The sequence below is a fragment of the Crinia signifera genome, chromosome 19, assembly GCF_055691185.1.
Source record: "Crinia signifera chromosome 19, ASM5569118v1, whole genome shotgun sequence".
NCBI lineage: Eukaryota > Metazoa > Chordata > Amphibia > Anura > Myobatrachidae > Crinia > Crinia signifera.
The window spans coordinates 43914871-43928025 of record NC_139226.1 but is presented as its reverse complement, the minus strand read 5'-3'; positions in this window follow the sequence as shown (position 1 = coordinate 43928025).

Genomic DNA, 13155 nt, shown 5'->3' with positions numbered 1-13155 from the left:
ATGAAATCAACCACAAGCTTCTGTGATGCTAAAGCGGGAACTGGCAGCCGTCGGAATCGGGTGGGGGTCGGAATTGACGGGTCCCATATTATCCTATGGAGAAAAAACGTTACAGGTTTGCCAGGCGATATCTCCGGTTCCCGGGGGGCTAGAGACACGGGGCTGGGCTCGTTGGAAAGCCCTGGTCCTCAGCTACAAAATAAATGACAGGGGGGCACGTGCCCGGGTGCCCCTCCCCTGAATCCGCCACTGCCAGTGTCCAATGTGACATATATCCTGTGTCCAGTGTGACGACATATATCCTGTGTCCAGTGTGACTACATATATCCAGTGTCCAGTGTGATGACATATATCCAGTGTCCAGTGTGACGACATATATCCAGTGTCCAGTGTGACATATATCCATTGTCCAGTGTGACAACATATATCCAGTGTTCAGTGTGACATGTAACCATTGTGTGACGGCATATATCCAGTGTCCAGCGTGACATATATCCATTGTCCAGTCTGACAACATATATCCTGTGTCCAGTGTGACATATATCCATTGTCCAGTGTGACGACATATATCCTGTGTCCAGTGTGACATGTAACCTTTGTGTGACGGCATATATCCTGTGTCCAGCGTGACATATATCCATTGTCCAGTGTGACGACATATATCCAGAGTCCAGTGTGACATATATCCATTGTCCAGTGTGACTACATATATCCAGTGTCCAGTGTGACAGGGGCTGTGTCCAGTGTACAGGGGCTGTGTACAGGGGTTGTGTCCAGTGTACAGGGGTTGTGTCCAGTATACACGAGCTGTGTACAGGAGCTGTGTCCAGGGTCCAGGGGCTGTGTCCAGGGGCAGTGTCCAGTGTGATGGCTGTATCCAGTGTACAGGAGCTGTGTCCCGGGGCGGTGTCCAGAGGCTGTGTCCATTGTCCAGGGGCTGTGTCCAGGGGCTGTGTCCAGGGTAACGGGCTGTGTCCATTGTCCAGGGGCTGTGTCCAGGGTGACGGGCTGTGTCCAGTGTCCAGGGGCAGTGTCAAGTGTGAAGGCTGTGTCCAGTGTACAGGAGCTGTGTCCAGGGGCGGTGTCCAGAGGCTGTGTCCAGTGTGACGGCTGTATCCATTGTCCAGGGCCTATGTCCAGTGTGACGGGCTGTGTCCAGGGGCAGTGTCCAGGGGCTGTGTCCATTGTCCAGGGGCTGTGTCCAGGGTGACGGGCTGTGTCCAGTGGCAGTGTCCAGTGTGAAGGCTGTGTCCAGTGTACAGGAGCTTTGTCCAGGGGCGGTGTCCAGAGGCTGTGTCCAGTGTGACGGCTGTGTCCATTGTCCAGGGGCTGTGTCCAGTGTGACGGGCTGTGTCCAGGGGCAGTGTCCAGGGGCTGTGTCCAGAGGCTGTGTCCATTGTCCAGGGGCTGTGTCCAGGGTGACGTGCTGTGTCCAGTGTCCAGGGGCAGTGTCCAGGGGCTGTGTCCAGGGACAGTGTCCAGTGTCCAAGGGGTTGTGTCCAGTATGACAGGCTGTGTCCAGTGTAAAGTATGAAAAATAAATAAAAGTAATAAATAAAATAAAAACACATTTTTGGAGGATGATGGAGGAGGAAATAGTGGGAGATCAGCAACCTGATAGAAGTGCTGAAGCTGCTACCACCAGTCATGACAAGGCCGATACCTCTTTGTATGTGCTCTTTGGAGCATTTCTCTTTTTTTGGGATAGTTTATTAAACTGCCACCCTGTCTGCCCCTGCAGTGCCGCTCTGCCAGTTTGGAAGTGTAAGGTCCACATGTATGTGATGCCGACTGCTGTCGCTTAGCTTAGTCATCCAGCTACCTCAGTATACCCTTTTGGCCCAACTACAGTAAATGAAAACAATTTTGTAAGCTGTGAAGTGATCAAAATTAACTAGAAATGAGTGGAAACTAATGTTATTGAGGTCAATAATACTTTAGGGGCAAAAACAGGCCCAAATTCTGTTATTTTAGCCATTTTTAGCATTTTTTTAAAAAAATCCAGATCCAAAACCAAAACCCACAATGGTGGTTTTGCCAAAACCAATCCAGATACAAAACACGAAGGGAGATCCAGATCCAAAACCAAAACCCGAAAAGTGGCCGCCGCACATCTCTAATTACAGGGTGAGCTGCTAAACTTACACACAATATGTCAGTAGTTACTCACAAAGAGTCAGTAAGCCAGTGCCATACAGATAGGCTGCCATAGATACACACAATGTGTCAGTAAGCCAGTTCTATACAGGGTAGGCTGCTATAGATACACACTATGTGTCAGTAAGACGTGCTATACAGGGTAGGCTGCTATAGATACATGTAATGTGTCAGCAAGTCGGTGCTATACAGGGTAGTAGTGTTCCCGCTAGGCTTATTTCACGGGGCGCTGCGCCCTGCCCCTTTTATAGCTGCCGATTTTCGCCCTGCCTGTTTCTGCCCACCCTGCATAGTTAATAGCCGCTGCCGCGCTAGAAGTCTCCTCCCGCTGACAGTGTAAGCTGCTAGCGCGGCAGCGTGTGGACACTCCCCCCTCAGCCCTGACATGCCGCAGCAGCGGGGGGGACAGTGAGCACCAGGAGATCATGGGGCAGAGGCTGCTCTGTGCGTGACAGTGCGTCCCCTTGAAGACATCGGCCCAGAAGCCTGCTGGTGGTGACACCTGCTGGCTGGAGGCAGTGCTTGGCCCCCGGGGCCGGTGATGGACAGCTGGGCACCCTGGGATATGCAGCCCTCTCGCTCCCCCGCCGCTGCGCACTTGTTGATGCGCCCGAGTGCAGCGTGTAGGGGGGGTCCCGGCTCATCTGCCCCCTCTCCGCAGGCCAAACGGACTCCTCAGCGCTGCCTCTGGGGGACTTTATGGGGAATATAACGTGTCACAAAATGGATTATATAGCATAAATGTGCTGATGGTGTGACGCTCAGGTGTCACAAGATGGATTATATAGTATAAATGTGCTGATGGAGTGACGCTCAGGTGTCACAAGATGGGTTATATAGCATAAATGTGCTGATGGTGTGACGCTCAGGTGTCACAAGATGGATTATATAGTATAAATGTGCTGATGGAGTGACGCTCAGGTGTCACAAGATGGATTATATAGTATAAATGTGCTGATGGTGTGACGCTCAGGTGTCACAGGATGGATTATATAGCATAAATGTGCTGATGGTGTGACGCTCAGGTGTCACAAGATGGGTTATATAGCATAAATGTGCTGATGGTGTAACGCTCAGGTGTCACAGGATGGATTATATAGCATAAATGTGCTGATGGTGTGAGGCTCAGGTGTCACAGGATGGATTATATAGCATAAATGTGCCGATGGTGTGACACTCCGGTGTCACAAGATGGGTGATATATCATAAATGTGCCGATGGTGTGACACTCTGGTGTCACAAGATGGTTATATAGCATAAATGTGCTGATGGTGTGACGCTCAGGTGTCACTGGATGGATTATATAGCATAAATGTGCTGATGGTGTGACGCTCCGGTGTCACAAGATGGGTTATATAGTATAAATGTGCTGATGGTGTGACACTCAGGTGTCACAGGATGGATTATATAGCATAAATGTGCTGATGGTGTGACGCTCCGGTGTCACAAGATGGGTTATATAGTATAAATGTGCTGATGGTGTGACACTCAGGTGTCACAGGATGGATTATATAGCATAAATGTGCTGATGGTGTGACGCTCCGGTGTTACAAGACGGTTATATAGCATAAATGTGCCGATGGTGTGACGCTCGGGTGTCACAAGGTGGATTATATACTGTAGCAATAACGTGCTGATGGTTTGAAGATCAGGTGTCACCATTTTGACCTTTTAAATTAAAATGTGCCCTCGCGAATGAAAAATGTGCTCTCGCGAATGAAAAATGTGCCCTCGCGATTGAAAAATGTGCCCTCGCGATTGAAAAATGTGCCCTCGCGATTGAAAAATGTGCCGTTCCCGTGATCAGCACCCTGCCCTAAAAAATTTCTAGAGTGAACACTAGGTAGGCTACTATAGTTACACACAATTTGTCAGTAAAATGTGATATACTGTACAGGGTAGTCGTTTATAGTTACACAATGTGTCAGTAAGCCAGTGATATACAGGGTAGGTAGATGTTACACTGACGGTCAGAGAGCAGTGATTCACTCCTAACATTCCGTTTATAAATCGTTAATGGTATCATTCAGTGTTTAAGACCTAGATTGTTCGCCCACCAGGTGAAGCAATATCTTTATCAATATCTCGTTTGCTAACAATATTGCATAGAGGTGATTCAGTATATCCAATCAGCCTTCCGCAGCTATCTATCCTATGGCTTACAGGTAACTCCACTATTGAGCCCTTCTGTCTAGGCCACACACAGTAACCTATCACTGTTACCATAACAACACAGGTGTTCCGCCAATGCGCATTTCACTTTAATGGCTTTATCAGGGTTGCACATGACCAGTAGCGGTGCCCGAACAGACCTTGAGAGCACAGAGGCTGAAGCAGCACTGACAGACCCCTACCCAAACTTTAGTATGGTACTTGGCAAGGCCTGATACACTTGACAGCATTAAGACATGTTATATTGGTATAAAAAACCCTGCCCCAATCTGCAAAGCGCCTCCCACTTTGGTAATATATTTGCCAATTTCAGGGTTGTAAATTGAGGCAGGTAGGAGATATGCTATTCTGCCCTTGCTTATACATACACATAGTCTAAAGGTGGCCATACACACTCAGATTTATCTTCAGATCTGGCTGCTTGAAACAAAACAATGGTTATGGATGAGAGCAAATGACAGTTGACCATTTGCTTGGAAATGTTGGAAAACAGACAAACTGTCACTCATCCATAACCATGTTTTTGTTCCAACCAGCCAGATCTGAAGATAAATCTTACTAGTGTATGGGCACCACTTTATTTGTATACATATATTTGCCAGTCTGGCTGCTGCTAATACCTGTGTGATGACATCACAATGGCCCTGTGATGACATAACAGTGATTCTATGATGTCACAATGCCTGGTGAGCCAGGACGGAACACTAGGAGTCATTCTGTTGCCTGGTCCCGACTTGTGCAGTCAGAGCTTTTGAACGTGTCTGATTATTCAGCATTTTCAGTTCATATATTGTGTTTGGAGAGGAGCAAGGAGAGAGAGGAGAGAGAGTAGGAAGGAGGAGACAAACGGGAGCAGCCCTGCGCTGCGTCACGTTCTATAGTGGCAAGGTAAGTGCGCTCTTATTTCTATTCATTCTTTTTGTTTGAGCAATTGGGGTTCTTCATGGATTTCTTAAGGGGCGAGGCTCACCTGAAAGTGGGCGTGTCATAGCATAGAAGGCGGTTATGTCCCAATTTAGTGGGTGTTTTAGGGGGTCTTTGCCCAAACCTGAGGGGTTATTTATTATTTATATCACTGTCGGTTCCCAATGACCCCCAACATTTTTGGCGTTCAATATGAGCTAAAATCGTTATTCGATTCCAGTGGGTTTGTGTCCCCCCTTCCCCCACACACACACACACACACACACACACAAACACTTTTTTATTTTGGTTTAAACCCTTTCTTTTTGTTGGTGGTTAAATAATCACAATTTGCATGTTACAATGGGCACCGATATTATGCCCACATTTCACTGCAAATGAGGTTGCTGATAAATGGGCTTTAAATAATAAAGCCCTTTATTTCCCCCATTACTCCATTATGGTATTGTATTCGCTGATACCTGCATATCTGTGGTCAGTTGTGTAACACATATTTATACTGATCCTACTAGCGGAGCATTGTGATTCCGGATTATAATTGTATGAATATGAAATGAATTGTAACATTGTGACAGGAGATCGGGGACCATATTCACTTTTTTGCTTTTCATGGCGCCCAGAGAGGTCGCGTATAGTAGCGTAAAGGGCTCGCTTGGCTGCCTATTTCCGCTGCCTATCAAGCAGGTAAACTCCATCCCGCCAAAGGCATGCCCACCCCGCCACACAAATACCCGCACTATGCTGCAAACGCGTACGCTTACACATTCACGCGTAAGCACCCGCATCGAATGATTTTTCCTCTGTTCGTTGTGTTTCCGTCCATTATGACTAGAAGGGATATTTGTGTATAGCTTATTTGTTATTTAATATTTCTATTTTATCTTTAATTAAGGTGACGCAGTTAGTCAAACTTGCTACAAGAGGGGAAATGGCCCAATTGCCATCAGAGAGCCAAACCAAACAAGAACCCCGGGAGAGGCAGATGCCCCCGGCACCGCGGGTAAGACAGGCCCCACCGCCTCCCCGCGAGAAAAAGGCACCACCGCCTCCACGCGAGAGAAAGGCACCACCGCCTCCCCGCGAGAGAAAGGCCCCACCGCCTCCCTGTGAGAGAAAGGCCCCACCGCCTCCCTGCGAGAGAAAGGCCCCACCGGCACCGAGGGAGAGACAGGCCCCACCGGCACCGAGGGAGAGACAGGCCCCACCGACACCAAGGGAGAGACAGGCCCCACCGGCACCAAGGGAAAGACAGGCTCCATCGGCACCAAGGGAGAGACAGTCCCCACCGGCACCAAGGGAGAGACAGGCCCCACCGGCACCAAGGGAGAGACAGGCTTCCTCACCATTGAGGAATTCGCCCCTGTTAATATCCACGGTGTGGCAAAAGCCACCGTCACGATCAACGGAATGGTATACGCCCCCATCACCATCCATGGAGAGGCAAGAGCCCCCGTTCCAATCCACGGAGTGGCATGAGAACCCATTCTCAATAGACTGGTATTCCGAGATCCCGGAAACATCCCCGGAGTGGCAAGAGTCTCAGGAAGCATCCACTGAGTGGCAAGAGTCCCAGGAAGCATCCACGGTGTGGCAAGAGTCCCTGGAAGTATCCATGGTGTGGCAAGAGTCCCAGGAAACCTACACGGAGCGGCAAGAGACCCAAGAAACATCTATGGAGTGGCCCCCCGTCACCACCCACAGAGTGGTATACGCCCCCGTCACCATCCACGGAGTGGTATGCACCCCCGCCGCCATCCACGGAATGGCATGCGCCCCCGTCACCATTTACGGAGTGGCAAGCGTCCCTGTCACTGGAGTGGCATGCACCCCCTATACCATCCAAGGAGTGGTATGCACCCCTGTCACCATCACGGAGTGGCATGCACTCCCAATGTAGAGGCGTCCCACTACATTTCAACTTCTGTTAAATATGGAATATTGCACATAACAACCAATCAGACTGTATCTATTATCTCCTATACGATACTTAATAAATGAGTAGTCTAGATAATAGACAAATTATTTATTTAGTATTGTCTAGGAGATACTAGATAGAATCTGATTGGTTGTTATGGGCAACATCCCATCTTATACCCCATCATGTGTTATTTCCAACAACAATTTGGGTAATAAAATGAGTGGTGAATAATACTGTATCTCTGTGGTTATTTCCTCATTTGGAGCGTCTCCATGCTGGGTGAATGCTTGGCGGCTACAGTGTCAGAATATGTCAAATAAAACATGTGTACATTTACTTTTTTAAATATGTCTACACACATCTCAGAGGGTTCCTTGGTCTATAAGAAGACCTAGCCATTACCCGATAATTCTGTCTGCACACATCTCAGAGGGCTCCTTGGTCTATGAGAAGGACCTAGTCATTACCCATCATTCGCCTGTCTACACACATCTCAGAGGGTTCCTTGGTCTATGAGGAGACATAGCCATTACCCATGATTCTTCTATCTACATACATCTCAGAGGGTTCCTTGGTTCCTTTCTCCTATCTACAGACATCTCAAAGGGTTTCTTGATCTATGAGGAGACATAGCCATTACCCCATCATTCTCCTGTCTACACACAACTCAGATGGGTTCCTTGGTCTATGAGGAGATGCAGCCATTACCTCATCATTATTGTGTCTACATACAGGACATCTCAGAGGGTTCCTTGGTCTAGGAGGAGACCCCTTGGTCTAGGAGGAGACCCCATCATTCTCCTGTTTACACACATCTCAGAGGGTTCCTTGCTTTGGTCCTTGCAGTATTTAAAACAGCCATTACAATCCTGTAATTTCAGTAATGTTACAAATGCCTGGGGAGTTCATACAGTAGGTTGCGGCACATTCAAAATGTTACCTCAGGAAACAAAATGGCCACTTCACAAAGCGCTGCAGTGAGGCCCCTCGTTCACAGTGACTGATATTTTGCATCTTCCTAACAAGTTTGTGCTAAAATAATGCACACAAACCAATATTAGCATTGCTGTCTGTCAAAAAAAGTGTATTAGTAGGTCGACGATAACTAGGTCAACGGTCATTAGGTCAACCACTATTGGTCGACAGTTGGAAAGAGATAAAAACAGCCAACCAGCTTCTAACTGCCATGTTACGGCCTGTGTTTCAAAAATGTCAGCTAAGAGCTGATTGGTTGGTACCTTAGCTCTCTCCAATCTTTGATAAATATCCTCCTTACAGACACAGCAGGCTTCTTCCGAACACTTCAAGTCCAGCGCTTATTTGGTGCAGACAAGGAAATGGGTAATTATGTCCTGACAGTACAGTGTATAGAATACAAAAAGACCGACAAGCCTTGATGAACAGCACACGTGGCACACTTATCTCTCTCCTTATGTACACACCACTGGAGAGTGGTATAGTCAGATGATTATCGATTTTGGCCACACTTTATTTGATACAAACGGAAAAGAGGAGACGCCCAATCCACATGTGGAAGGGAATATGGATTGTATGCTCCACTGGGGCAGGGACTGATGTGAATGTTCAAATATTCTCTGTAAAGTGCAGCGGAATCTGTGTGCGCTATATAAGAAACTGCTAATAAATAAATTAATAATATAGGGATGTATGGTATTTTCTCCCCACTCAGGCAGGCATCTTCGATGATGGGTATCCACATATAACAAGAATCCCTTTCAATACTGCAGTCATCTCTACTGTATAAACCAGTTTGAGGTGGAGAAGAGGAGACTAATATACCTTCATAGGGATGTATTATCTATTGAAAGCGCTGATGAACGAGACACGATTTCATATGGTCTTGCATATGATCTTTTTCTTTCATGTGTTTATATGGTGTGGGGACACCATCCCTGTGTCTTCATCCACCAAGATTTATTCTAAGCGCGATTTGAACACCTTTATATTACTTTCATACTATAGAGTAGGCTACTATAGTTACACACAATGTGTCAGTAAGCTAGTGCTATTACAGGTAGAGATGAGCGGGTCCGGATCCCCGAGATCCGACAGATCCGAATCTCGGGATCCGAGGCGGCTCAGGAGTTCCCGCCTCAATTCCGGACCGAAAACGAGGCAAAACATCATCATCGCGCTGTCGGATTCTCGCGGGAGCGGGATCTTTTAAAAGACGCACGCGCGCTCGACATCTTCACTCCAATCTTGGAGAGTGAAGAGGGTGGTTGGGAAGTGGTGCTGTGCTCCGTGCCATGCTGTGCTGTGCTCCGTGACCTGCCCTGTGCCCTCACTGCCCTGAGCCCTGTAGTGTGATTTAAATAACTAGGTGCTGCAGTGCTCACACGCAGGGGCTGCAGTGTCCACTGTCCAGGGGCTGTCCTGTGGCCCGTGCCCTGTTGTGATTTATTTAGCCCTAAGCCCTGTGTTGTGATTTATTTAGCCCTGAGCCCTGTGTTGTGTGCTTTAACTAACTAACTCAGTGCTGCAGTGCTCACACGCAGGGGCTGCAGTGCTGCTGAGTAGTACACTGAGTACAGGGGCTGCAGTAATACAAGGGGCTGTGTCCAGTGTGACGGCCTATATCCATTGTCCAGTGTCACGAGTCACGACATATATCCTGTGTCCAATATATCCATTGTCCAGTGTGACGACATATATCCTGTGTCCAGTGTGACGACATATATCCTATGTCCAGTGTGACGACATATATCCATTTTCCAGTGTGACGACATATATCCTGTGTCCAGTGTGATGACATATATCCTGTGTCCAGTGTGACGACATATATCCTGTGTCCAGTGTGAGGACATATATCCAGTGTCCAGTGTGACAGATATATCCATTGTCCAGTGTGACGACATATATACTGTGTCCAGTGTGACGACATGTGTCCAGTGTGACATCTAACCATTGTGTGACGGCATATATCCAGTGTCCAGCGTGACATATATCCATTGTCCAGTGTGACGACATATATCCTGTGTCCAGCGTGACATATATCCATTGTCCAGTGTGACGACATATATCCAGTGTCCAGTGTGACATATATCCATTGTCTAGTGTGACGACATATATCCTGTGTCCAGTGTGACTACATATATCCAGTGTCCAGTGTGACAATATATATCCAGTGTCCAATGTGACATTTATCCTGTGTCCAGTGTGACGACATATATCCTGTGTCCAGTGTGACTACATATATCCAGTGTCCAGTGTGATGACATATATCCAGTGTCCAGTGTGACGACATATATCCAGTGTCCAGTGTGACATATATCCATTGTCCAGTGTGACAACATATATCCAGTGTTCAGTGTGACATGTAACCATTGTTTGATGGCATATATCCAGTGTCCAGCGTGACATATCTCCATTGTCCAGTCTGACAACATATATCCTGTGTCCAGTGTGACATATATCCATTGTCCAGTGTGACGACATATATCCTGTGTCCAGTGTGACATGTAACCTTTGTGTGACGGCATATATCCTGTGTCCAGCGTGACATATATCCATTGTCCAGTGTGACGACATATATCCAAGGTCCAGTGTGACATATATCCATTGTCCAGTGTGACTACATATATCCAGTGTCCAGTGTGACAGGGGCTGTGTCCAGTGTACAGGGGCTGTGTACAGGGGTTGTGTCCAGTGTACAGGGGTTGTGTCCAGTATACACGAGCTGTGTACAGGAGCTGTGTCCAGGGTCCAGGGGCTGTGTCCAGGGGCAGTGTCCAGTGTGATGGCTGTATCCAGTGTACAGGAGCTGTGTCCCGGGGCGGTGTCCAGAGGCTGTGTCCATTGTCCATTGGCTGTGTCCAGGGGCTGTGTCCAGGGTAACGGGCTGTGTCCATTGTCCAGGGGCTGTGTCCAGGGTGACGGGCTGTGTCCAGTGTCCAGGGGCAGTGTCAAGTGTGAAGGCTGTGTCCAGTGTGCAGGAGCTGTGTCCAGGGGCGGTGTCCAGAGGCTGTGTCCAGTGTGACGGCTGTATCCATTGTCCAGGGCCTATGTCCAGTGTGACGGGCTGTGTCCAGGGGCAGTGTCCAGGGGCTGTGTCCATTGTCCAGGGGCTGTGTCCAGGGTGACGGGCTGTGTCCAGTGTCCAGGGGCAGTGTCCAGTGTGAAGGCTGTGTCCAGTGTACAGGAGCTGTGTCCAGGGGCAGTGTCCAGAGGCTGTGTCCAGTGTGACGGCTGTGTCCATTGTCCAGGGGCTGTGTCCAGTGTGACGGGCTGTGTCCAGGGGCAGTGTCCAGGGGCTGTGTCCAGAGGCTGTGTCCATTGTCCAGGGGCTGTGTCCAGGGTGACGTGCTGTGTCCAGTGTCCAGGGGCAGTGTCCAGGGGCTGTGTCCAGGGACAGTGTCCAGTGTCCAAGGGGTTGTGTCCAGTATGACAGGCTGTGTCCAGTGTAAAGTATGAAAAATAAATAAAAGTAATAAATAAAATAAAAACACATTTTTGGAGGATGATGGAGGAGGAAATAGTGGGAGATCAGCAACCTGATAGAAGTGCTGAAGCTGCTACCACCAGTCATGACAAGGCCGATACCTCTTTGTATGTGCTCTTTGGAGCATTTCTCTTTTTTTGGGATAGTTTATTAAACTGCCACCCTGTCTGCCCCTGCAGTGCCGCTCTGCCAGGTTGGAAGTGTAAGGTCCACATGTATGTGATGCCGACTGCTGTCGCTTAGCTTAGTCATCCAGCTACCTCGGTATACCCTTTTGGCCCAACTACAGTAAATGAAAACAATTTTGTAAGCTGTGAAGTGATCAAAATTAACTAGAAATGAGTGGAAACTAATGTTATTGAGGTCAATAATACTTTAGGGGCAAAAACAGGCCCAAATTCTGTTATTTTAGCCATTTTTAGCATTTTTAAAAAAAAATCCAGATCCAAAACCAAAACCCACAATGGTGGTTTTGCCAAAACCAATCCAGATACAAAACACGAAGGGAGATCCAGATCCAAAACCAAAACCCGAAAAGTGGCCGCCGCACATCTCTAATTACAGGGTGAGCTGCTAAACTTACACACAATATGTCAGTAGTTACTCACAAAGAGTCAGTAAGCCAGTGCCATACAGATAGGCTGCCATAGATACACACGATGTGTCAGTAAGCCAGTTCTATACAGGGTAGGCTGCTATAGATACACACTATGTGTCAGTAAGACGTGCTATACAGGGTAGGCTGCTATAGATACATGTAATGTGTCAGCAAGTCGGTGCTATACAGGGTAGTAGTGTTCCCGCTAGGCTTATTTCACGGGGCGCTGCGCCCTGCCCCTTTTATAGCTGCCGATTTTCGCCCTGCCTGTTTCTGCCCACCCTGCATAGTTAATAGCCGCTGCCGCGCTAGAAGTCTCCTCCCGCTGACAGTGTAAGCTGCTAGCGCGGCAGCGTGTGGACACTCCCCCCTCAGCCCTGACATGCCGCAGCAGCGGGGGGGACAGTGAGCACCAGGAGATCATGGGGCAGAGGCTGCTCTGTGCGTGACAGTGCGTCCCCTTGAAGACATCGGCCCAGAAGCCTGCTGGTGGTGACACCTGCTGGCTGGAGGCAGTGCTTGGCCCCCGGGGCCGGTGATGGACGGCTGGGCACCCTGGGATATGCAGCCCTCTCGCTCCCCCGCCGCAGCGCACTTGTTGATGCGCCCGAGTGCAGCGTGTAGGGGGGGTCCCGGCTCATCTGCCTCCTCTCCGCAGGCCAAACGGACTCCTCAGCGCTGCCTCTGGGGGACTTTATGGGGAATATAACGTGTCACAAAATGGATTATATAGCATAAATGTGCTGATGGTGTGACGCTCAGGTGTCACAAGATGGATTATATAGTATAAATGTGCTGATGGAGTGACGCTCAGGTGTCACAAGATGGGTTATATAGCATAAATGTGCTGATGGTGTAACGCTCAGGTGTCACAGGATGGATTATATAGCATAAATGTGCTGATGGTGTGAGGCTCAGGTGTCA